At 39.7% G+C, this 27,776-nt stretch overlaps 1 long non-coding RNA gene across 1 annotated transcript in view; it reads right to left on the bottom strand.

The window, feature by feature from the left end:
- Positions 1-554: 554 nt before the first annotated feature.
- LOC140595511 (uncharacterized) overlaps positions 555-27,776 on the bottom strand; it is a 117,855-nt gene continuing 90,633 nt past the window's right edge. Inside the window, exon 2 of the long non-coding RNA XR_011997196.1 lies at positions 555-2,430. This is a non-coding gene — a long non-coding RNA (uncharacterized lncRNA). The remainder of the gene's footprint in view (positions 2,431-27,776) is intronic.

Below are 27,776 nucleotides of genomic sequence, written 5' to 3'. Positions count from 1 at the left end.
CCTGGCACATGGTAGTGCTCAATACATATTTATTGACAGATTTAATGCAATTGGTTGTGTGTATATTACCCAAAGAAATACTTTGAACTTTATGTTCTCCCCAGTTCATCCTATTTCTCCCTTTCACTAAACCTTTCCACCAAACATATCATGCCTCCCTTTTGCAGTGCCCGATTCCTGCTCTGTCCTTGAAAGCACTCTTTGATCTTTCTTCTTTTTGTCAGCATTTCATTTTGGTAGAGTTGCTCAATGAATTACTGCATAAATGCTCTTATCAGAGTCTGAAATTATATCCCTGGAGATCTTTGTAGTTTTCTAGTTTCAATGAATGTTCAAGTACTCGTGCAAGAAGTCTCTTTCCTACTACTGAGAAGTTTACATTTTTGCCATATATAACTCAATTTCTATTATGCACACACGCACAGGTAATTATTAGCAAGGACACATTCAGCTGTTAGCTATTGGCTTCATTAAGTCATTGACAGAGTCTTAATTTATATATTCATATTTTAATATAGTGGATGAGCTACTGGAAAGGTGATTATAGCACTATATTCATTCAATAGATATTTATTGAGCATTCCTTATGTGTTAGGCACTCCTTAATCCCTGGGGGGTATAATGTTGATCAGACATGATAAATACCCACACTAAGCTCTTAGTATATTAGGAAAGAGAATTTAATCCAATAATTACACTTATTAATGTAAAATTGTACTGGTGATGAGAGCTAGAAAGTAGAGGTAGGTGTAGTATCCTGAAAGCCTATAAGAGAGGGATTGATCTAGCCAAGGGTCTTGGAGATGGCTTTCCTATAGAAACAATGGTTAAGGTAATATCTGAAAAAGAGTGATTACTAAATAGGTAAATGAAATGGGAATATGTTATAAGAAGGGGAGAAGAGCAGGTGCAAAGGTCCATGGATAGCATACTTGGAACCTGAAGAATGGGGTAAAAGAAAAGAAAAAGTATATGAATTCATCAGAGAGCGATCAAGGAAGCCAGGATTTGCAGGACCAATGTCCAGGAGAGAAGGAAAGCATACTCAGATGAGCCTCACTCTTGCATCTATTTATACCTTCAGGCATTTGCCAATCTAAGAAATGGAGAAAAGAAAGTAGGCAGAAAGTGGTGGCCTGGAACTTCCTGCACTTGCGTTGGACTGAAAGATAAAAATTAGAGTTTAGAGTTGCCAAGGTTGCCAAGACCTAAGGGGCCAAGACAGGAGGCAACCACAGAGAAGTGAACCAGAAATTTTCTATGCAGTTTCCTTTTGAGACACTTGCTGAATTTTAAGCGGTAAAGATATAAGGAAAGATACTGAGACGCCAGACAAAAGGCAGCATTTAGGAAGATAAAGAGGTCAGCAGAGCGGTCTCCTGGGTCTGGGGAAGCAGAAGGCGGAGTTCAGAGCCCACCAGAGACACTGGTAAACAATCCAACTTTTCAGTTGAGACTCCAGCAAGACTACACCTTAAGAGTAAGACTAAGAGTAAGAGTATACCCTAAGAGCAAGACTAACTCGGTAACTCCACTTTTCCTGGATCAAGGTTGTCCATACTCTACCTGCCAGAAGAAAATTAAAAGTTTTCTGGAAAAAAAATCACCTAGAACCTCTATGATTTCAAAAACATATTGTCCAGGATTCAGTAGGAATGCCAAAAACTAGACCAAAGATCCAAAAACAAAGAGAAAAAAAATTAGAAAAAGACCTATTAGGTAATCCAGATGTTGGAATGAGCAGGTAGGGAGTTTAAAGTAGCTGTGGTTAAGATACTCAAGAAAGAAGAGGAGAGAATTTCACAAGAAAACTGAAATATATTTTAATAAATGGGGACTCCCAACTGAAAAATAAAAGAAGGTAAGAACTCAATAGATGGGTATGCTGTTTAGGTCCTCCTAGGAGATGATACCGAGACAATGATAGATGTGCAGGAGATTTACTGGGAGAAACACTTGGGCAGGAGAGACAAGAAGGGAACAGGGGTAGATGGAAAGAAGCTTTAAACCAGAGTGCAGGTCTGATTCCTATGGAAGGAGGTGGGGAGACTTGATAAAAATCTCAGAATTCAGAACATTTCCGATAGAGGTTGAGCCAAGCTGATGGGGCAGCAGGGTGGGGGGTATCCTCAGGACAAAGTTCCTCGTTAGAAGAATCCTGCATTTTGCTGGGATGGGCTGGTGTTAGAGCCTTTCTGTGCTCAGTCATTGGCTAGGTGTTGCCCACAGTGAAGTGTCGCCTCCGTGTAGACATAGTGGTAGATTCAGAGGGGCAGCAGCTGAGGTGATCAATCAGTTACAGTTCCCACAACAGGAGATCTGACTGGCCTATTTTTATTGCAATTGAGTTCCACCCTTTGTGCCGCACAGCTCTACTTCTCCTTGCGGGTTGAGGGAGCACCTCCTTCGTGGTCCCATTGGCCTCTTTTCCTGAGAAGAAAATTAGAGAGGGGAATTAGTGGGATGAACCATAGACCTTATTGCTGCAGTCCATATTGGGGGTGTAACTGGTACTTACCTAACCCTTCCACACAATCCATTCCAAATTGCTCTCCCCCTCAGCTATCACCTCAGTTGGTCCTTATGGCCATGTGTCTCCATCTATGTCACTCTGGACATTTCATTTGTGCGCCCATTATGCCAGTTTTGGGGTGGCTGGTGCTGAAGGCTGACTAGAGCCATTTTGTCAACTTGGTGATTCCGTGCTTCTTGTGTGATGGATATTTTCTGGTGGGCATTAATATGTGATACAAAAAATTCTTATACCTCATACCCATGCCCCTATATCATCCTATCATCCATATGCCTCTACCCCTGACCTCTTTGTCTCTAAACTTTTAGTCATTTTCTTTCCAGGCCCCTGATTAGTTGGCCAGGTCATCAATCACTGCCCAGCTATCTCTACATGCTCTCACCTGGGACAAATGTCCTATTTCAAAGATTTTTCCCTCTCCTTTGTCTTTCAAAGTTATTTCTGAGTGCAGCTGTAAGGCAGCTGCTACGCACACATAGCTTGTATCCACCTACAGAGGAGACCCATCCATAAACCAGGTTTGGGCCTTTCTCTCCTTCATCTGGTCACACGGGAACTCCCATAGGCCTGTATGTGTGAGCTGGGGATGGGTGCTAGGACAACCGTGGTGGGTGATGTAAGGTCTGAGCTACTTGTCCTTACAGCTTCCTCTCTTCCTGGGTTTGATCCTGGATGTTCTATTTCCATCTTATAAAAGCCTGATATACCTAATTTATGACTTAATAGGTCGTCAAAACCCAGTTTATTATTAAAAGTTTAGATATCTGGTCCTTTAGTACTTCATTGTAAAGCATTCTGTCCCTACCAAGGCAGGGGAGGAGCTATATTCCTAGGTAAGGAGTATGTTGCTTCCAGAACCCATAGAGACGCACCAGGAATTATGTTCTTTTTTATAGTAATGAATGCAAGATTCAACAATTTACCTTTTTTTTAAAAAAAAATTTGTCTTTTCTTTTATAGGAAATATTCTAAGCTTATTTCTCAACTCCTAAAAACCAGATCCTGATACACTTCACTGAAATAGAAGTTTCCTGAGTTTTCATAGAGTTTACTTTTTTACTCTGTGGAGTGCAGGTAACTTTCCAAGGCATGAGGCATGCTAGCCATCTCTTTCTCATCCTGTCCAATAAGCATGATGTCATTGACGTAATGGATCAGTGTAGTATTCTTTGAGATATCCGGGTACTTCAGATTTCTTCAGACAATATAATGATAGAGGGCAGAGAATGAACATAGCCCTGAGGCAAAATTGTAAACAAATATTGTCCATCCCAGGTTAATGTGAACTGTTTCTGCTCTTCTTTTCTAATTGGAATGCAAAAAGAATACATTTGTCAGATCAGTGGCAGCATTCCATATATCTGAGGCCTTGTTAATCTGCCCTAGCAACAACACCATGGCACAGCAGATGAAGCCAGGAAAACTACTTGGCTGTGCTAGCAGTAGTCTACAGTTGTTCTCCAGGAAGCATTCAGTTTCTGCATTGGCCAGACTGGCGAATTAAATGGACTTATGATGGGACCACCAGCTCTGAATCCTTTAGGTCTTTAACGGTGACATCAATTTCCTGCCAACACTCCTGAGAAGAGGTATTGTTTTCGACTTACTATCTTGGCTGGCATGGCTGGCAGTCTCAGATATTTCTATACAGCCTTCCTCACTATGAGAGCTCTTACCATGCAAGCCAAGGACCTAATGTGTGGAGTTACTTCAACTTCCCAGTACACTAATTCCAGGAATACATTTGGGACTGGGAAATGACCACTGAATGGGTCTCCAGACTTGGTGGGCCCACTGGGAACTGAGTTTAGTCAGGATTCCCTCTATTATCTGGTCCCCACTGTCCCCTAAACTACCAAGGGGGGCATGAAGACATGTTGGCTCTCTGGGTTGTAAGATCAAATGTGTCTAATAATTTTCAAAATTCCCAGGATAAAACAATAATTTACTATTTAACTGAGATGCATTTAAGTCTATGGGCTTAGAAGAGTGTAAAGTAAAAGAATGGGAAGTACTACCAGCAAAGTGGCCAATAAGATGTCTTTCACTCTGTATCCACCTCAACAACAAAAGTGCCTTTGTGGGGCTCTAGGATCCAGGTAGGACATGTGAAACCCCAATGCAGTTTGAGACTGAGGAGAGCTGATTTCAGAAAGCAGGCTTGCACCCAAGCAACAAACTCGCTGACTATGGTCCTGGCTATAGACTCAGAAATAGCTTTGTACCCGAAGGACTTGGCTGCAGCCCCATTTGGCTTTGGTCCTGCCACCAGCACTATGTACCAGGGGACCAGAGAGGGGTCACACCTACCCATGCATCAGGTAATAGGCATTTAGACCTTGGACCTGGCCACCCTCTAGTGGCCCAGGAATAGCTCCATCCCCTCTTGGCTGCAGTGTGAGGAGCACCTGAAGGTAAACCTGCCAAACCCATTGTGACTGTAGATTCTGAAAAGGTCCTCTAACTGGGCTTGAGCCCATCTTAGTCACAGTCCCTGAGCAGACCTGCTGGCCCAGGGACCTGGCAGGAGACACTCCCATCTACATCCCTGGAGATCCTGAAAGGGCCCTATACTTAGCTTCAGCTCCCTCTTGGTCACAATATGCCTGCACTTCTGCAGGCTCAGGCACCCAGGGGAAGATACTCATGCTTTCAACTTCAAAGATTCTGAGAGTCCTCTACTTGGCTCCTGACCCTCCAGCCACAGTCAGGGAGCAGTCCAGCCCATCCAGAGACCTAGTAGAAGATATGCCCATCCTTGCCTCCAGAGCCATGTCTGTAGACCTCAATCTTGCTATAAACTGAAACAGCCCTGGGGCTTGGTTTCAGCCCCTCTCAGCCATGGTCAAGGCTACTCTTGCCCACCCAGAGACCCATCCAATCCCAAGCACGAGTCCTCAGGGACCAGTAAAGACTTTCTTCTATTGGTTCTCCAGGCTGATAGAATTATCTCTGGAATCACAATCATGCTGGATTGAAGCCAGTTATGAGGCTGTTCCTGGGTCTGCAGTGGGTCTGTTGTTGGTAGGCTTATTATCAGGGACTTCGATGGGTGTGGATCCTATCTAGCCCCTGGTAGATAGGATTGCCTCCAATACTTTGTTCAGTATGGTGGTGCTAGGAGAAATTTTCAGTTAAGTTTCCAAAACTGGGAACCTTACACATTGGGAATTCTTACACAATGAGCCTTTTAGCAAATCTCTGGGAAGGCTCCAGCCTGGTCACTGGATGGTCAAAGTATAAATCAGAAAGTATCTTGAGACAAATGAAGCTAAAAATACAACATCTCCAAACTTATGGGATGCAACCAAAACAGCTCTAAGAGGTGAGTTTATAGTGAGTGATAAATGCCTATGTTAAGAAAAGAGAAAAATCTCAAACAACTTCACATTTATACCATAAGGAATTAGGCAAAGAAGAACAAACTAAGCCCAAAGTTAGAAGGAAATAATAAAAATGAGAGCAGAAATGAATGAACTAGAGACTAGAAAGACCATAGGGGAAAAAAATCAATGAAACTAATAGCTGATTTTTTAGAAAAGATAAAATTGACAAACCTTTAGCTAGACTAACCACAGAAAAAAGAAAGAGGACTCAAATAACAAAATTGCAAATGAAAGACACTCTGACACTACAGAGATATAAAGGATCAAGAGAGGTTATTGTGAGCAATTATACATCAATGACTTAGGTAACACCAAGTAAATAGATAAATTCCTAGAAACATACAACCTACCATGACTGAATCATGAAAAAAATAGAAAATCTGAACAGAACTAGTAATGGCTAAGAAGATTGAAGCAAGAATACAAAACCTCTCAAAAAAGAAAAGCCCAGGACTAGATATTTCACTGGTGAATTCTACCAGATATTTAAAGAATTAAAGCCAATCCTTCTCAAATTCTTCCAAAAAATTGAAAAGGAGGGAACATTCCCAAACTTATTTTATGAGGCCAGCATTACCCTATGCCAAAGCCAGATAAAAACAATACAAGAGAAGAGAAATACAGGCCGATATCCCTGATGAACATAGATCTAAAAAGTCTCAACAAAATACTAGAAAACAAAATTCAACATCATTTTAAAAGAATCCTACATCATGATCAGATATGGTTTTTCTCTGGGATGCAAGGATGGCTCAACATATACAAATCAATACACATGATATGCCACATAATAAAATAAAGGATAAAATCATATCATTATCTTAATATACTTAAAAAGTGGTAAAATTCAACACCATTTCATGATAGAAACTCTCAACTAATTTGGTATACAAGAAATATAGCTCAACATAATAAAGACCCTTTATAATAAATCCACAGCTAACATCATACTCTGTGGTAAAAAACTGAAAGCTTTTCCTCTAAAGTCAGAAACAAGACAAGGATGCCCACTGTCACCACTCCTATTCAGTATAGTACTGGATGTTTGAACCAGGGCAATTAGCAAGAAAAAAAGTAAATGACTTGATATTATACTGTTGAAAACCCTAAAGACCACTAATTAGACCTACTAAACAAATTGAGTTAAGTTGCAAGATAAGAAAATCAACATATGTTAATTAGTTGCATTTCTGTACACTAACAATGAAATGTCTGAAAGAATTTTTTTAAGTCCTATTTATAATAGCATCAAAAACAATAAAATGTTTTAGGAATAAATTTATCCAAGGAGAGAAAAGATCTGCACATTGGTAACTATAAGATAATGGTGAAAGAAGTTGAAGAAGACAAAAATAAATGGAAAGATATCCTATGTTCATTAATGAGAAGAATTAGTATTGTGAAAATATCCATATTACTCAAATCCATCTATAGATTCAATGAAATCCCTATCAAAATTCCAAAGACATTTTTCACAAAAATAGAAAAACAGTACTAAAATTTGTATGGAACCACAAAAGACCCCAAATAGCCAAAGCAATCTTGGCAAAGAACAAAGCTGGAGGCATCAGACCTCCTGATTTCTTTTTTTTATACCTCCTGATTTCAAACTATACTGCAAAGCTGTAGTAATTAAAACAGTATAGTAAAACATAAAAACAGACCAAATAACAGAATTGAGCACCCAGAAATAAACCTATGCATATATAGTCAACTAATAGTTGACAAGGGATCCAAGAATGCTCAATGGGAAAAGATAGTTTCTTCAATAAATGATTTTGGGAAAATATTCTCATGCAAAAGAATGAAATTGGAACTCTATTTTACACCATCTAAAAATTAACTCATAATATGAGAGACTTAAATGTAAAGCTTGAAGCCATATAAGTCCTAGAAGAAATCTCCTTGACAAGGATCTTGGCAATGATTTTTAGGGTATGATACCAAAAATGAAAGCAACAAAAGCAAAAATTAACAGGTAGGATTACGTCAAACTAAAAAGCTTTTGTACAGAAAAATAAAACCCCACCAAAATCAACAAAACAAAGAGGCAACTTACAGAATAGGACGAAAATATTTGCGAACCATATGTCAGTTAAAGAGTTAATATCTAAAATATAGAAGGAACTTATACAATTCAATAGCAAAAAAAATCTGATTAATAAATGGTCAGAGGAACTGAAGACATTTTTTTCAAAGAAAACGTACAAAAAACAAATAGGCACTTGAAAAGATGCTTAACATTATTAATCATCAGGGAAATGCAAATCAAAACCAAAATGAGATATCACCTCACACCTGTCAGGATGGCTATTATCAGAAAGATAAGAGATAACAAGTGTTGGTGAGGATATAAAGAAAAGGGAACACTAGTGCACTCTTGGTGTGAATGTAAATTGACACAGCTACTATGGAAAACAGTATGCAGGCTCTTCAAATAATTAAAAATAGGAATATCATGTGATCCAGCAATCCCACTTCTGGGTATATATCCAAAGGAAATGAAATTACTATCTCTAAGAAATACACGCTCCCCCTCCATGTTCATTGCAGCATTGTTCATAACAGCTAAGACATTGAAACACCCTGTGTCCGTTGATGGATATGCCATTTAAAAAAAAAAAAAGAAAGAAAAATCTTATAAACTGTGACAATATGGAAGGACCTCGAGGGCATTAAGTAAATTAAGTCAGAGAAATACAAATACTATATAACCTCACTCATATGTGGAATCTAAAAAAAAGCTTAATTCATAGAAACAGATTAGAATGGTGGTTGTCAGGGGCTAAAGGTGGGGGTGGTAAACGGGAAGATGTTGGTCAAAGGATACAAACTTCTAATTGGAAGATGAACAAATTCTGGGGATCTAATATGCAGCATGATGACTATAGTTAACAATACTATATTATATACTTGAAAGTTGCTAAGGAAGTAAATCCTAAGTGTTCTCACAACACACAAACACTGTAATTATGTGAGGTTAACCAACTCTATTGTGATAATCATCTCACAATACATGCATGTCAAGCGATACACCTTAAATTTACACAATGTAGTATGCCAAGTATAATTCAATAAAACTGGAACAAATAGAAATAACTAAAAAAAATAAGAAGATAGAAAAAGGAACGAAAAGATATACCCTGCAAAGTTAAACCAAAGAAAGAAAGCTGGTATCACTCTGCTAATATTAAAGATGAATCTTGACCTATATTGTGCTGAATTCACTACTCAGAAAAGTGAGTTTTTTTTTAACACTGAACTGCCAAAATAAATAAATGTATGTTTCAAAAATATCTTGAAAATTATTTTGATGGATTGTCTAAGTAAAAGGTTGTAATTTGAGGCATATTAACTACTCGAAATGCACTTTGAATAAATATTGATAATGTTAATTATGTTCAGCTTTGAACGGAATATTTTTAAGTCCTGAAGATTTGTGAAAGTTTAACGGTTTAATGTCCAAGTGTGCAAATAAAAGTAAAATTATAAAGCATGCTATCTTGTTTCCCACAGCATTTCTAAATTTTATTTATTTATTTATTTATTTATTTATTTATTTATTTATTTATACTTTCTAAGTTTTAATGACAATGTTGTATACAGTGAAACCTCTCATTAATTTGAAAAACAGCAAAGAGCTTTGGAAAGTTCTGAATGAACTAGACTTAGATTATCTAATACTTTAGTGAGAAGCAACAGTCCACTTAGTTGGGTAGGAAATAGTAGTGCTTCAAATGACCCTGTGCTTTAACAAACCATCGTCGGGCTAACAAGGTATGTTACCTTATGTGGTGATTAAGCAGTTGGTGCTAATATTTCAGAATCAGTTTCAAAAGTGAAAGAAGGTTAATGAATATGACAAAGGAAGTTGGGTCAGTATTAGCTTGAGATGAACTTCAACTTCAAAATGTTTTGCCAGACACAAGGATATTTTCACATTTTACACATTGATTGACCTTGTGTGAAGGTTATTTTCCTGCCATAAACCAGCCTTCATTTGGGTGAAATGCTCAAGAGGCATAAATGCTTATGTGAGTTCTTAATTGACAAAGGTAAACACAAATAAGTCAGAAATGGAGCTTTGTCACCAATGCTTTAGAATTTATTAATTAGTTGAGACCACATGTGTAAAGTGGCTTAAGAGCATGGGCTCTGGAGTCAGATGCCTGGCTTCAAATCTCCATTCTGCTACTTGCTGGGTGGCTTTGGGCAAGTCACTTAACCTCTCTCTGCCTTGGTTTTCTTATTGTCAAACAGAGATGACAATAGTAACCAATAAAGCTTTCTCTGATGAAGTTCTACAATAGGATTTAAAGCACAGTGCCTGACATTCAGTAAGTGTTCAGTAAGTATTAGTTCATTGTTATTCTAAATACCTGGCACATGGAAGACCATTAAATACACATCTGCACATAAATATATGTAAATATATCAATACAATAATATATCAAATCATATATTATATAATATCTAATATTATGTTAGGTATACTTTATACTTACTATATATTAGATATCCAGATGCCTTTAAGTCACAGCAAAAGTATGCTGGCAGCCTCTTAATTCCTAAGCTTTGCATGCTCAATTTGAGGAAGGATTTATTCCAATAGTTTCTCTTTTTTTTTATTCCAATAGTTTTTTATACTATTTACTATAAATCTCTGGAATCTCTGCTAAGGAAAAACTCAATTTTCCCAGCGAACTCAAGATTCTAGATGTGCAAATGTTACCTTTCACTGTAACTATTAACATGGGTTAGAGCTTCGCTATGTTGGGAAAGACAACTAAGTAAACTGCTAATATCACAGGGTACACCACGGGCTATGTTTACCCTCACGAAAATCTCTGGGTAGTTCTGAGGGGAAAAAAGAGGTGGTCTCAAATACACATAACAAAAATTACGTAGGTAATGGCTTCAATTTTCTGTGAAATGCTTACTAAAGACACTTTCTAAAAACATTCATCATTTCTTAAGAGATGACCATTTGAACAGAGCTTTTGCTATAGAGCTTTTCCTGCAATGAAGTTCATAACTGTAATATGGCCTCACTCCCCAGTTAATAGGACAATGGCACATTTTATGAAGCCATTCTTTGGATGTTCCCTTGGAGAATCTCCACATTCAATTGGATCTCCAGCTCTTGGTGATACAGTAGTGTAAAGAAAAAGTTTACCCAATTCTATGAGTAATTAAGTTTTTAATAATAAACTTAAGCAAGTACTGCATCTTTTATGGTATACACATGTGGAAAAAGGGTTTTCCCTGGCAGAAAATGAAACTGGCCTGATAGAGACAGACCCATATGGCCAGGGATCTCTAGTTAGTACTTTACAAGATGCCCAGCACACAGGAAGTGCTAAATAAGTAAGTCAGAACCCTGGGATTGGAATTTTCAGAAACATCCTTCTCATCAAACTTAAATTCTCTCTCTCCAGGGTCCAGCTTAATGCCTAGTTAATTTATCTGAAGAATCAATTCAAACAAATATGCTAATGATTGACTTTTTTTTTTTTCCTCTCTCTTGCATATTTGTATTGTTGCAGGCTTTTTGGAATAGTGTAGGAGGCAGGATAGAACAGTGCTGAAAAGCCCAATCTCTGGAGTCAATTCAGATCTTTACCACAGCTGTCAACTTAAGTCCCTTAGACTCCAGTTCCTCCACCATAAAATGGGGATGGTAGTATTACCCCAAAGTGAGATAATCCATATGCAGCACTTAACCGCATTATCATGACCCGTAGAAAGTGTGTGAATCGAGGAGATTCAGCTATTCGGGAATTCGGAGATATTTTGGAGCAATGGAACATTTTTAGATCCCACAAATCATGCTTCCTAAGAACCTATCTGGGCAGCCACAGTTCATGCTGGCCTCAAAAATACTATAATATATGGCTTCCTGCCTGGTTCCCAATTGTGATTACATTAGAGATGAAAAAGTCTGACATTCATTCATCAATATTTATTTAGCACTTACTGTGTGTCAAGCATTTTGTAAGGTACTAACTAGAGATATAAAAATGAATAAGACAGGGAACAGATAATTTGCAATTCAGTGTGATTAATGCTTTGGGATCCTACTTCCTCTCTTCCTGCTTAACCAGCTTTCTTCACTGAGAGAGTCGCCTGGAACAATTTACCTGGTCTAATGTAGACATTTTTTTCTGTAGTTCCTTTAGGGCTGACTTTACCTTTAAAAAAAAAAAAATCTAGGTGCATTTCTTTTCATCTTTCCAGAGTGGCAAAAGCTTTTTCTCATCTATTCCCAGGTTGCTGCTGGGGCCTGACCTCTCACCGCCCGGCACCGACCCCTAATGAGGGCTGAATTGGCCATGTCTCATTCTGATGAATAATGGGCCTCGTCACCCCTCAGTGCCCTCTAGATTTACTCACAGGTCCCTGGGGACATTGCCAGCAAATAAATCCCCTGACCTGCTGCAAGATCCTTTTCTCCCACTGAGGTCCTTCCCGGGGCTCCTTGCCGATCGCTGACTCTTCAGCTGGGCTGTCTAGGCCTCAGCCAATCTGGATGTCACACCCTAAGTACCCTCCTCAGTCCCCCAGGTGCACGTCTGCCCCAGCCAGATTTCCAGATGCTTTGGTCTGTTGTAGGCAGAGCCACTACCCCATGGATCTTCTCTTTTAACACCAATGTGTCCTCAATCTGTGACATATTTGTTTGTTAACCTGTAAGAATAGGTTCAATGCCCACATGGACTCTCGATGCACTGTAGCTTATGCCCAACAGAGTCACCTCTGTCTCCACACACGGTGTGATCAGCTGAGTCCTCCTGGCTCCTCTGAAAGCACAACTGATCAGTTTTACCCTGAGTTGCTCTTCTGCTTCCAGACCTTGCCCTGGGTTTGTTGTGAAATGGGAGAAAAACTTAATGCATAATGGCAGCAAGGCTGTCGAATGGTTTTCTCCTTGCTTCTGGTCGTCTCAGTGGCTCTGTGACAATCTGCTGGTGTCAAACTCTGTCCCTGCTACCATCGGGCCCTTTGCAAGGGAACATTTTGATCCTTAGAAGAACACTTCTGCATTCAGAGCAGAAGGCCACTGGATAATCCAGAGGTACCCGAGTGGAATCACATCAGGTTGCTCGTTAGGTTTGAGAGTTGTTGTGTGGTGGGGCATCCCACGTCCCCTCACAGATGATCCGAGAGTGATCTAGATCAAAGAAACGCCCATCAAATGTTGCTTCTAATCGCTTCAGACAGTTCAAGCTTCTGTAATGCCCCAGCGTTTCAATTTAACATTTGCTGTTGTGTGCCTTGTGGAAAGAGATGCATTTGAAATTTGAGCCTGTTATAATGTGGGGGGGGGGGGGGGGGTGGCTGGCATCATGGAAAAGGGGAGGAAGATTTCGACCAAAATCTCAGGTGGCCAAATGCCAGCTCCCTAACTCGCACTCATCCTCCTGGGTGACCTCGGGGTACCAGCTCCCATTCATTTCCTTCTGCTCCAAGCCCACAAGCCCATGTTAGCAGTGACTACAGACTGGATATTATCTAAACTCTCAGTGAATCACAGCTGACAGTGCTGCTATTTCTAAGCCACAGAATCACTCTTTGAACAAAATGCAAGCGCTGTGTCTTTTCAACCTGTTCTTCAACAGCGGAAGCAGCAGGATTCCAGCACTGTATAATAACTGTCAGAAACAATTTCTGCTCTGTAAGTGAGGTGAAGCAAAATGTCAAAATATTTGAATACATTTCATTGAGGATATCTTCTTTTAAATTAGTGAAGGCTAGAGAAGAAGAATCCCATTCTCTCGCATAATAAATATGCATGGAACTGAGGAGCCACGTGCATTCTAATAAAGCTGAGTCCTGGCTTATTAATGCGTTATAGGTCCACAACAATAAAACACAATAATTACTAGTTAAAGAGATGCCAGTGTTGGCCTTTTACCAACACCCCTGAACATATAATTCATAATAAATTTAGTAAGGCTGAAGTCGGCCTGTTAATTAACCTATTTTCTGCAGTGCCTGGGATGGAGGAAACAATTGTGCGATCCGACAAGGCACCCTCCCAAATGTGCACATCTCATCATTGGCTGGAAGAACTCTGCAGTTTGGGCTCGTGAGCCTCACTGCAGGGTCCTTGCCTGTGTTAATACAGGTGAGAAAGTTTGGGGAGAAATGGTAAGGAATATCTCACTGTGTAATTACCATATTTAAAAAAAAAAAAGAAATTGCAGGACAACGTACACATTGACTGGTGGGTTTAGGGGATATCTTTTTTTTCAGCCAATAATCTAGGCAAGAAAAGCTGCGGAGAGGGGCTTAGGGTCCTAGGGGACTGAAACAGCAAGAACAACTGAGGACATAGGCTTTTCCACTCTTTTAATTCAACACCCATTAAAATAACAAAATGGACAAACATGTCACAGTGCTGGTAACAGGAAAGTATATAATTTTCTTCCAGGAGTTAAGAAATTTCTGGACTATAGAAAATAGAAGAGAGAGTATCAGCCAGAACAGAGAGAACCACAGTGGAACATAAACCAGGAAAAAAACCACCCTGAACTTCTATTTTTCTGAATCTGCTAATATCAGCCTGCAAACTAATAGGAAGAAGAGAAAGAGGTCCTGGGAAATCATCAGGATTCTTTTTTTTTTTTTTTAAACCTGCATTAGAACATTTAGCTCCCCCTACTCACTGTCTCACACTGAACAACAGGTGGCAAGGGGCTTGTCACCAAGTTCCCAGATAATAAATGCATTCTAAGGAAGGTAAAGATGCCACCCAAAGAGCCCTCAAAGTTGGGTTTAGGACTTGAGGGAAAGCTGACCTCCATGACGGATGTAGGGTAGGAGGCAAGGACATTAACGTCCTCAAATGAGTAGTATACTTACTTTACTGGTGGAGAGGAGGGATCTGGAGTATGTGGGCATAAAACAGGCAGGCTGATGGAGACTCCTTTCCTCCTTCCAGGCAGGAGAGAGTCATGAAGGAGAAACAGAGGAAACCCACTCCACTTCTGTAAGTTAATCAACCTTGCTCATTATTCATGGAATCAATGGGCAACCAAGGATCACTAGACACTGGATAAAAACTAACAGCATGAAAGAGAAGAATCAAGTGAACTAGCATAATGGTCGAAACAGATAATTTGAAGAACTAAAGAAAACATTAAATCAGTTCCAATTAGTATCCTCAATGACATTCAAAAGACTATTGATTGGTAAAAGTAGAACACGTTGTCAGGAAAAGAAGCAATCAGAAAGTGAAGAATTGTTGGAAACTAGAATTTTGATCACTAGAATTTAAAAATTAACAGAAGGGCTGAATAGGACATAGATAAAAATATAATACTAATCTGGAAAATAAAGTTGAAATCTTTTTTAAAAAAGATTTATTTATTTATTCATAAGAGACACACACACACACACAGAGAGAGAGAGAGAGGAGAGAGAGAGAGAGAGAGAGAGAGGCAGAGACACAGGCAGAGGGAAAAGCAGGCTCCATGCAAGGAGCCCGATGTGGGACTCGACCCCAGGACTCCAGGGTCATGACAAATGCTCAACTGCTACGCCACTCAGGCGCCCCCCCCCCTTTTTGGAGGAAATCTTTTAGAACATAAGGGGCATCAGAGACAAAAATATTTTAAGGAATGAATTTACATGAAGGTATGTGGTGGATCAATATCTATGGTCCAACGTCCATCTTTTTTTTTTTTTTTTGTAAGACAAAGGGAGAAGTGAAGACATAATAGAAATCATAGAAAAAAAAAATTCCACAATGCAAGGCACAATCTTCAGATTGAGAAAGTTTACTGAATGGCGAGGAAATTAAACAGAAAAAGGCCCAGTACACATTTCCTAATGAAGTATCTGAGGAAGGAAACGTCATTTGTTAATGAAATTTACTACTTTGACAGTTTAAAAGCTAAAAGCTGTGTTAATAGTCAAAATAACATGTTCATATACACTCATCATTACTATTCAAAATATCTTTTTTTAAAAATTTTTTATTTATTCATGAGAGACACACACAGAGAGGCAGAGACACAGGCAGAGGGAGAAGCAGGCTCCATGCAGCAAGCCAGATGTGGGACTCAATCCCTGGTCTCCAGGATCATGCCCTGGGCTGAAGGCGGCGCTAAACCGCTGAGCCACCTGGGCTGCCCTATTCAAAATATCTTAAATAAACTTAAGAAGGGTTCAAACTTCCTGTCAATAAGAAAAAGCAAATCAAAACAATTCAATATGAATATATATTGTTCCATCAAGCATTTCAAATTTGAGAATGGGGAAACAGGCCATCTCAAACATGGTTGCTGCGAGTATCAAATGGAAAGACTTTCAAAAGGGGGAACATATTTATCCAAACTTAAAACTCAGAGATTTTTAGAGACAAAGTATCCTTCTAGGTATCTACTGCAGAGAAATACTTGTGGGTGTGCATGAAACCTCATGCAGAGGATGCCCAATTGTACATTATTTATCAAGAGAAGGGCAGCAACCCAAATGTTAAAAGTGGAAAAACAAGTAAAAGAAATGATACATAACTACTGAGAAAAGGTTGTAGTTGTAAAAATAAATAAATAAATAAATAAATAAATAAATAAATAAATAAATAAAATGGACACACAGTTCTTTGAAATCCTCAGAAGAAAAACAATGTGATGTTTGGAAAGGAGATGGAGAACCACTGGGGTGGTGGGTTTTAAGAGCTTGTCTTCTGTCTTCTATGTTTGCATCCAGCCCCCTGACATGCAGAGCCCCAGCACCCCACCAAGGCAGCATCATGCTTTCCTTGACACCTGCTCCTTTCTCTACAGTCTGGGCACAGACATGGCCCCATAACATTCTTAACAACATTCTTTCCCTGGTACAATTTTTCTTTTTAGTTCATTCTCCTTCTAACCCCAAAACTATGCAAAAAGAAGCACCCCCCCCCATAACCTTTGTTTCTCAGAGAAACTAAAGCTGAAAGAGTTGAGATTCATGGAAATTTTCTGCACAAAACTCCTACATTTGAAGGATTTATGTGGTAAGCCTCCAGTGCCTTAGTATCTTCAGTGAAGGTCACTTCTGGGAGTGACAAGAACGTGTAACAAGTAGGAGTTGGGCAGTAGGAAATAAGGTTGTAAGAATAAAATTCTCTTTGTTTTGCTTACAGAACCTAAGCTTCTATCTGCTTCCCTTCCTTCTTGGCTTCAGAAAATTTAACCCTGCTATAGCTGGACATTTCTGTAGTAAAATTTAGTATCTTTGGGATAGGCGGTCTGGTGCAGAAAATCTTTCCATTTCAGTACAAGTCTCACTACAGTTTCAGTTCCTATCAATTTCAGAGCTGAACTTCTGAGTTTCCTCTCCCTTAGAGATCCAATGAGTGTGGGGCCCCACCCCAAAGTAGAGGGTGGGTGTGGAAGGAGTGTGGGTGAGATGAGGTAGCCCACTTTCCCAGCCTTATCTGGTTCTGTGCAGTTGCTGCTGCCTGAGGGGGGACACTGATGGCCAGGAACCAAGGGTGATGTTGGATCACTGGATAGCACACAAGATGTCCTGAGACACCCTGCCCCGCTTCCTAGTATGAGTAATCCCACGGAGGTGTAGCCACTTCATCTTGACTCCCCTGACAGGGTCCACTGCTGTTAGGTCTCCACATCCCCAGTGGAATGGTTTTGGGATGGAACCTGACAGACTTTGCTGCCAGCTAATCTCTGTGCCACGCTTCAACACAAGATTACCCGTTCAGGAGAATCCAGGAGCAGTCCTTGCTCAGGTCTTTCAAGGAAGGCCATTCCATGTTCTTGTTGTGCTTCTCATACTCTGGTGACAGGAGATATGTTGCAAGCTTTGCCTGAGAGCAAACCAAATAGGACGCAGAATCTACTTTCTTTACTTAGAATCACCCCAAATTCAGAATTTCAGAACTTCTCCTAGAGATCTCCACTTTTAACCACTTCCTCAGCCCCCCACTATGAAGCTCCCTCAAAGAAGGGACAAGTAAGTTGTTCTTATCTTCCTTCTCAAGTTGGCCTCCTCCCTGCACCCCCCCCCCAATATTCTTCTGCTCCTCTTCAGCTCTCTCATACCACCATGGCAGCCTGCGCATTGGGAATGGTACTTTGGAGTGTACTTCCATGAGCTTACAAAATTCTAAGTTTTCATCCATTTTTTTTTTCAGCTATAAACTGTCCCCACAGGAATCTATGCTCTTTCTATTTAAAAATCAGGTGGAGGAAGGTTCTGTTGTCAGTTCAGAACAACTGGACCAGGTACCTTTAGTTAATTATTTATATCCTCTCTGCAAGAAAGCTGTTCTAAAAAAATTCAGTGACTAAAAAATTAAGGGGAAAAAATGACACATGAAATGAGCAGCTTGCATTGGTAAGTGTTGTCCTCAATAAAAAATCTACAGAAATCTGTATTTTTGCAAGTTCCCTACGTGAGGCCCTTGGCGAGCCAGTTTTGGGTTAGTGATAGTTGATAGAGTTCTCCTTGCCAAGAGATCAATAAGAGATAGAACAGTGAGACGCATATTACCAATTCCAGATCACTTGTGGACATCTGGCATTTGGGTGGCTGCTCATTCAGAGTAGAAGCAGAAAGGAAAAGATGCCTAGAAAAAGCTCAAGTATGAGATGATGAAGCCAGCTCTTGTCTGAACTGGTGTGCACTTCTGATGAAGCCTGGCTATACTTGATGTAATGGGCTTTAGGAGATCCACTACCATCTTTACAATGAGCCCCTGTCCTCCTTTTCCTTCAGTTGAATGGATAGCTGAGCCTTCATCTCCCCAAAGGGTTGAAGGTTGGTTCTTGGGAGGGGAGTGAAAAAAAATCTTACATATTCTAATGGTTTTCAGCCCTCCCAAACTCAACTCTCCTCAACAAAATCTGGTTCCTTAGTTTTTAATTCCATTCCTCTCATTAGGGAGAAATTTAATCTAATCTAAATTTTAATTAATTAACTAATTAATTAAAATGATTTAATTTAAATTCATTGATTAAAATAAAATTCTCTCTTTAGGGGAATGGTAGAGGAAAAAAATGTTGAGAAACATCCAACATGACCTGACTCCGGCATACACACTTTCCTCCAAATAATTCCAAAAAAACCCAAAACAAAAACCCAAACCAAAGCACAAAGCAAAGTAGTTCCTTCCTTCAAAATTCCTAAGATTCTCTTACAATATCCACAAAAGTGAATATTAAATTCTGTGGACCCAACCCATCCTCAATCCATTCTTTGAGCAGCAGAAAATAATCTACATTCTTGCCATTCTGTTGGAGAAAGAGAACTTAGAATTGTCTTATGTCCAATAGTCAATAAGCCACCTTGCACAGATGCTACCTAAACATTGATCTTCACCTCTCTGTTTTGCACCTAAAATAGCAGAAGATCAGCAAGCTGATATGACAAGAGATAAAATATGGCTATAGAGATAATAAGGCAATCCCTCTTTTATATTGGGATTTCTTTGTTTTTTGTTTTGTCTACTTGTTTGGGTTAGCGAAGGAGTATTCTTACTCCTGATACGGATAAAGTTTTAGAAAAAAGGGTCTTATATTTCCCTGTATTGCCATCGTTTTCCATGTCACTCTCCTCTAAACCCTGAAAAAATTATCCGCAGGAGTTTGAAGTTTCTGTTAATGTGTTATGTTACTTCATCTAATACAGCTTTTTATAAAACCAAACTAAATACATGCTACCTATGGAAGATGACAAAATTCATATCGTTGGAAAACTCTCTTCTGTACATTATAAGACTACTCAGAAGAATCATTTAAATTGGAAAATAAACCAGATATTGAAAGCCATTCTTCTGTCACATTAAAAATCTCTTACCATTTGAAGGTAGATTGGTCCTAACTAATTCATCATAATCTTAGTCATTTGATCGTTGTACCATTAAAACTATTATCCTCTTCTTCATTTCAATAGCTGAAGAATCTCTTTGATGATATAGAAGAGACTCTACTTGGATCCTCACACATATCTTGGCAATTTTAATCCTAAAGTATAGTGTGTCCTCTTAGCTAATTAGTTAAGAGGCTCTTTTCCCTTCCACATACTTTTAAAAAAATTATCTTGAGTTCTCAAAGCAGTATGTGATCTTTCAAGTTGCCTTCTTTACTCCTCTTGAGATAAACTATAAATATTCACCTAAAATAAACCTGGAATATAGGATATTTTGAATTTGTAAAAGACACAGTAGGAGCACTAGTAGTGGGTAGATTTCTCATTCATTGGCTTACCTCGCTTATGCAAAATAAAAAAACTCTAACTTTTCTTTAAACCTTTCACTTCATCATAGGGTAAAGTCTGAGTCCTATGTGTACTCATCTGTACTCATTAGGTAACATAAATGTCATGGATATTTATTTATAAATCAATAGGAAATGTTGCCAGCTTCGGACCAAAAAAAAGAGACATGATTCAATAACAGAAGAGATAAGAATATTTAATATTTTGGGGCTTTAACTGACATTACAGATCAAGGATTGCAATTACTATTATCTTTGCTATAGGTAGGCATTGTTTTTGTTTATAATAAGATTCCTTTCTCAATAAACATGGTAAAGATCATAATTCATACCCATCTGACTGAAAGGGTCTCTTTCAGATGTAAGTTATAGAAAATCCCAAAGTATGAGGAGGATTTATTGGCTCCTGTAAAGCCCAGGGGTAGAGCCGGCTTCCAGGTATAACATTTACAGGGGCAACTTTCCCTTTGTCTCTCAACTGGGCTGTCTTACTCTCCTCTGTGAGTTGGCTTCTTTTTCAGGCTCTATTCTCTAGCAAGAAGATTGGGGAAAGATTCTGAACAATCCTGCTTGGACTTATACTGGTTATTCCCTGTTCCTTCTTAACCTACCTAGACTCCTAACAACGTGACTTAACACTATGCCTGTTCAGACTTGTACCATCCAGTCTGTACCATCCAGAATCCTAGACTATTTCTTTTTGACTAGCTTATTTTATTGCTTTCTAGACATCAGTGTGATGTTCTATGAGCACTAAATGTGTGGTTGTTTTATTTTTTAGAGATCCATGGTTCTTGATCCTGGCTGCATAATCAAATACCAGGTGTGAGCATTTAAGGAATACAATTGCTCAGGCACATCCAGAGCAAATAAATTAAAAATCTAGGAATCAGGGCACCTGGCTGGTTCAGTGGTTGAGCATCTGCCTTTGGCGCAGGCCATGATCCCGGAGTCCTAGGATGGAGTCCTGTATCAGGCTCCCCACAGGGAGCCTGCTTCTCCCTCTGCCTATGTCTCTGCCTCTCCCTCTGTGTCTCTCATGGGCAAATAAATAAAACCTTAAAAAAATCTAGGAATGAGACACAGGCACTGGTATATAATAATATATATTATATATTAATATATAATAATTCCCTGATAATTCTAATATATAGCCTTAATTGGTGGTATGCTGGTAAATGTTTAACAACTAGCTCTCTGGAGGGAAGGGATGAGGAAGATCTGATTTGTAGTGTTTGATAATTTCCATGGTGTTAATACACCCACCATGTCCAATTCAAGCTTCAAACATGACATCCCTGGGTGTGGAGATGGGAAGAGATGTGCACTGTTGGCTCTGATGAGTTCTAACACATCTTCAGCACACACAGTACATATATGATCATAGGTTTGGATGACTATTAGCTACTTCTCTGTAGCACTTAACTCTGTTGACTAATGCCTCTTTCCCCAGAGCTGTCTCTGCTTGGTTTCTGGGATACCGCAAACCTTTCCCAAATTCTCCTTTTGTTTCTCTGTATGTGCTTTCTCCAATCTCCTCTTCAGACCTATTTTTTTTTTTTAAGATTTATTTATTTATTTGAGAGAGAAGGGGCAAGGAGTACAAGCAGGGGGGAGGACAGAGGCAGAAGGAGAGAGGGAGAGAATCTCAAGCAGACTCCCTGCTGAGCTCAGAGTCCGATGAGGGGTTCAATCTCACCACACATGAGATCACAACCTGAGCTGAAACCACAAGTCAGAAGCTTGACTAACCAAGCCACCCAGGTGCCCCTAGAACTACCTTCTTTGACCAAATTTAATATGGTTGGTCCTCAGCTCTACTCTCCTCACACTAATTAATGACTGATTACATACCTTGAGCAGTGACCCTTCTCCTGAGCAGACCCCCAATATCCAACTGTCTACTCCTCATCTTCACACGTATGTCTCATATATACCTCAAATTCAACATTATAAAAATGATACCTATGGCTCTTCCTCCATCCCCCTAAATCTCACTGCCCTCTTGTTTTCTACAGCTCAGCGAAGATGATGATCATTCAAACTTTTGGACAAGCTAAAATCCAGGGAGTCTCTGTTGACACCCGCTACCTTCATATCAAACAATCACTCCATCCTGCAGATCTTTACTTCCTTAAATTGCTCTTAAAACCATCCACTTCTCCCCATGGTCAGTGCTGAAAGAAACCCTAGAGGAGAGAGATGCTAACTTCCCAGCGAGGTGCATTTGAACTGACACTTGAAGGAAGGAAGGTGTTCAGGGCAGAGACAGCAGCATGCTACCCTGAACCACGACAGACTCACATACCTGCCTGTCTACCAAACATCACAAGTTTAACACAGGTAAAATTGAGGCTTGATTCTACCCACTTCTTTATATTTTGACTGATGCTTCCTTATCTCAGGAGATGGCCCAACTATCCATTCACCGCTCATTCAAGACAAACACCTAGGAATCATCATTTTCTTATCCCCACATCCAACTCCTCAGCAAGTTTTATCTGCTCTATCTAAAAATATATCCTGAATCCCCCTTGCCCTAGCTCCGCTGTCACTGTTCTGGTTCAAGCAATCTGCATATCTTGCTCGGATCATAGCAATACCCTTCGAAGCAGCCTCCCTAAATTCTTTTTTCAGCATAGCCAAATGATTTTGTAAAAATAATCGGATCATGTTTCTCACTTGGCTGAAAGTCTTCCAATTGGCTCCCATTACACTTAGAATAAATTCCCTAGCCCTGACCTATGAGTCTTAACATGACCTGCACCCTGACCTCCTTTCCTGCTGTGTTCACTACCAACTTCATTCCAGTCTACGCCAGCACTAGGTTTTTTTTTCTGCTGACAAGCACACGAAGCTCCCTTTCTGCTCAACATTTCCCTTCCTTCCAGGTCTTATGAACCTTTAAACCTGCTGTGCCTCTCCTTTCATGATCCGACCCCAAATCTTCATCTCTTCAAGAAAGTCTTCCTGTCCATAGAGACTTAACGAGCCACCAGCTTGCCCACCTTTCTTACTGGCCATGATATTACTCCGTTCCATTTTTTTCTTTTTTCTTTTTCCCATTTTTTATAGTCATTCTTTCATTGTTTGAAAATGTATCCCTTTATCTGTCTACTCCCTACCCCTCTGCCAGCATATATACTCCTTCCCACCTATAATAAAAGTCTCTGAGAGAGCAGGGATCTTGTCTGTTTTATTTATTCCTATTTTCCTAACATCTAGAATTGTGTCTGGACTGTAGTAAATATTTGGTAAATACTTGCTGTTGACAGATATTTACTGTTGAAAACATTTTCAAAGACTAGGACAAGAATAAAAGAACTATTTTCTTTATATATTTCTTGTTCAAATGACTTAAATGACCTCAGAAAATCAATTATATCCCTTATTTATTTGGTTCCTTACTCTATAAAATGCAAATAATGTTTCCTATATATTTGCAAATTTGAAGAGTTTAAAGATGTCTGGGAATATAAAGTATCTTTGTAGCATAAATATATGGTAAATAAATATGTGGCAAGGACACCAACCATTAAAGCATGATTATCTACACTCCTTCCCCACCAGCTTCTGAGAAGTCTGTCTTGGGCTGATCATGTAAATCAGAGAAAAGAACCAGGAGGAAATTGAAGAGGAAAGGGGGTTAATGAGATTTGTATTGCAGATGGAGAGTATTACTCATTAAAGGGGGGAAAACAGGTAGGAAAAGAGAGCAAAAGCAAAATATGAGCTGGAAAGATTGTTCTGGCTGAACTGGAGGGTGGGTTTGGGATTGCTGGGAGATAGAAAGGAGCATTAGGATCAGCCCTGGCACCAGGGAATTGTGTGTGGGAAGATGGGGCAGGGGGGCCAGGGATGGGGTGTCGGGGTCAGGGGAAAGTGTGTGGATTGGGAAAGAGGATTTCAAAAAGATTTGCTGTGGTTTATGAGTCCTTTTTGGAATTTCCAGAGATAGCAGTAAAGCCTTACTTGGCTTTTCAATTAATTTTTTTGGCCACCCATTTGTTTTCTTTACTGCAAACCCATAGCCCCTTTTTATGACTGGCCCTGGGGAGAGAGCAAAGGGTCTGGCTTCATGAGAGCTACCAAGGGAGATGGAAGTGTCATCGGCCAGCCCCCAACCTTCTTCCATATTACACTTCCTATAGACTTAAGTGGGACGTTGTGTCTCAAGCGTGGCACCTTGCGTGCTGGAAGAATGGGAAGACAGACAATGAGCTCAAATAAATGAAGTCCTCCAATGGGGAAGGCACTAGGTGAGGAGCTTTGGGCTGTTTATTAACTTGTCCAAGGTTATACAGCTGAGCTCTTTCTGGCTCCAGAAGAGTCTTTGACATAGTACCTTCCAGTAGCTGGTGAAGTTAGAAAATCTTGGTGTTGGCGCTTGGTGAGCTGAGGGATGAATCTGGCTCTGGTCCTTACCAGCCATGCAACTTTGAGAACAACATGGAACCTTATCCTCACTTCTAAAATAAAACTTCAAAACCAGGTCAGTGGCTCCCAGACACCAGTCTGAGAGCCAGTGACAGTCTGAGAGGAAGTTTCCATCGGTCAGTGGCAAATTAAAAAAAAAAAAAAAGATAATGTTACATCTACATCATTATATATTTGTTACTGGACCAGTGTTAAGTGGCTTTTCTTGGAAATGGCTGTTCTGTTGTTTTTTTTTTTTCCTATCAAAACATCTTATTTTATTATAATTTATTATTTTGGGTTTTTTAAAAGATTTTATTTATTAATGAGAGGCACAAGGAGAGACAGAGAGAGAGAGAATGAGAGAGAGAAAGAGAGGTAGAAACACAGGCAGAAGGAGAAGTAGGCTCCATGCAGGGGGCCCATGTGGGACTCGATCCTGGGACCCGGGGTCACACCCTGAGCCAAAGGCAGATGCTTAAGTGCTGAGCCACCCAGGTGTCCCTATTATTTTGGATACTAGTTACTTTTGAAGAAAAATCGTATCTTAGCTTTTCAATGTAAAAACTTCATATCCCCTTGGGGCACCTGGGTGGCTCAGTGGTTGAGCATCTATCTGCCTTTGGCTCAGGTCATGATCCCCAGGGTCTTGGGATCGAGTCTAGAATCAGGCTCCCCACAGGGAGCCTGCTTCTCCCAATGCCTATGTCTCTGCCTCTCTCTCTGTGTCTCTCATAAATAAATAAATAAATAAATAAATAAATAAATACAATCTAAAGAAAAAAAGAAACACCTCACAAGCTCTTATGGGTCCACCAACATCTGTGAACTCATGGGATTAGATGATTTCTGGTGTCCCTTCTAGTTTTGACAATTTCCACAGGGAGGAGAGCAGCAAACTGAAATGCTTAAAGAGTTTGGTCTAGTAGTTAAAACTGACTAAAGGATAGGACAGCAGGCACTCAGCTGTTATAGTGCTGCACTGTAACATTGATGAGCTGCATTACCATTTAAAACTGCTCATCTCAAACACATAATAGCCAAATAAGGGTGAGTGTGGCTAGTATGTGACTACTGGCTATCGCTTTACCAACCTATGCAGTTAATTTGTAAAGTTTTCTTGCAGTTCTAACAGTCTGAGTTTCTGTTCTGAATCCCCCACCAAAACATTTAAGCACATAATTAGTTTAATAATTTCATTCATTAGTTAGCACAGCAATAAAATTATATTGCGGTATGTCCTACAAGTGCTTCACACATTATGGAGATCGTTTGGCGACAACCAATCACCATGTCTTTATGTGCTGTTATATGCAGGTTTTTTGCTTGTGTAGAAATGTTAAAGTCAGGGTCTGTTCAGAATGTTTGCAAAAACATAAGCTGAACTTATGTACTATGTCACAGATTATGATTGAATAGCCGAACTACTAGGTCTCATTCTTTACATTTTTATTTTATTGTTTCTTCATGAATATGATAATAGCATTGCCACAAAATTAATGAAATAAGCAGTCAGGGTATTGCCTGCATTATTAACCTCTCAAAAGCAAGAAGTGAAGCTACTCTAACAATTTTCCAATTTCAGGAATGGCAATGCAGGCTTTTAAACGTTTTCCAAAAGTTCCAGTTTTTTGGCTTTTGAACTTTATGAACTATTGGAAACTATCCCTCTCTGTAATGTGACTTTAATCCATCTTCCTTTCTCAGGGGGAAAGAAAAGACTCAGCTAACAAAAGAAATTATTTCCTGGAGGTATGTAGAATGAAGAGACGCGCCATCGATCTACGTAATTCTTTGTTTTGATGTATGATTATAGACGGGGCTACAAAGGAGAGCTTCCAGACATGATAAGCATCTAGCCCCTTTGGTGTTGGCTCCCACAAAAGTCCAATAAGGAAAAAAAAAGTGTGATGGGTTTGAGCGTGATTTGAAGTAACCCTGAGAAGCAAGAATAGAAGGTCTGAGAGGTGAATGACCTCAAGGCTCTTGGAGGTGAAGCTTTCCTGGGATTAGAGACCCTTGGAGGCCCCACAGGATGCTGGAGGCAGCATGAACATGAGAGCACACCTCTCCCTGGCATGTGAGTGCTCTCTTAGTCCAGGTTAAGCACCGGACAGTAGTTGTTCTCAACCATTATTGCAAGTCTCAGCCTCTTCTGGTCAAAGTCTCCACTGTGACAACATTATCCTTAAAGTCCTTACCCTTGGTCCTATGCCCTTCGATCCATCTTTCAAGTCCGAGCTTCTAAGGGAAGCCACACCGGCCTCCCTGTCCTTGTCTTTGCCCTGGTGCAGTTGCCGTGCCATCTGTCGATTTCTGTATATTTTGGGAGTCTCCATTCTGAACCAAATTTCCTTTTTGAAGTCTCAAGGCGTGGGGATCCTTCCTGAATTTTCTCTAAGTTTTCAGAAGCCACGCAGATGACACTTAAGGTCACATTACCCAAAGGGAGGTCCACACAAAAATGGAGTTCCATGAATAATTCCATGAGCTTCTGCTATTGGGGGAGATGAACAGAAATAGTATTCCATGATTGAGTACATCTAAGAAACACTGCTTCAAGTAATTTCAGATGCTTTTTCCTGAATGACTTCTCAGATCATGAATTTATAAGAGGGGAATTAGTAAGGCTTCTGGTACCTATTTTATTTTAGAATCCTTTTTTATTCAAGGAATGTACTTCGAGAAATTCTAGTCTTATGACAGTAATTACTAGTGCATAGAGAGTACCAAATACTAGTGCATAGAGAATAATCTGGGGAGCTTAACAAATATTTAGATTTGTAGGCCTCATCTTCACAGTGAGTGAGCCAACACTTCTTACAGGGAACTCATGAATCTTTCTTTCTTTCTTTCTTTCTTTTTTCTTTCTTTCTTTTTTCTTTCTTTCTTTCTTTCTTTCTTTCTTTCTTTCTTTCTTCTTTCTTTTCTTTCCAATTTTATTTATTTATTTGAGAGAGAGAGAGAGCAAGAGCAGGGGCAGAAGCAGAGGGAGAAGCAAATTCTTCACTGAGCAGGGAGCCTCAATGCTGGGCTCAATCGCTTATACCAATATCTGCATTTTAAAAAGCATCCTAAACAGGCCTTCTTAAACTTGAATAGGAATTACCTGGGATTTTGCTAAAATGCAGATTTTGATTCCGTAGACCTGTGCTGGGGCCCTAGTTTCTGCATTTCTCCTAGTTCCCGGATGAAGTTGTTGCTACTGGTCTG

Source organism: Vulpes vulpes, chromosome 1 (assembly GCF_048418805.1).
Source record: "Vulpes vulpes isolate BD-2025 chromosome 1, VulVul3, whole genome shotgun sequence".
NCBI classification, from domain to species: domain Eukaryota; kingdom Metazoa; phylum Chordata; class Mammalia; order Carnivora; family Canidae; genus Vulpes; species Vulpes vulpes.
Note: the sequence above shows the minus strand (reverse complement) of the source record. Positions and strands in the feature narration are given on the sequence as shown.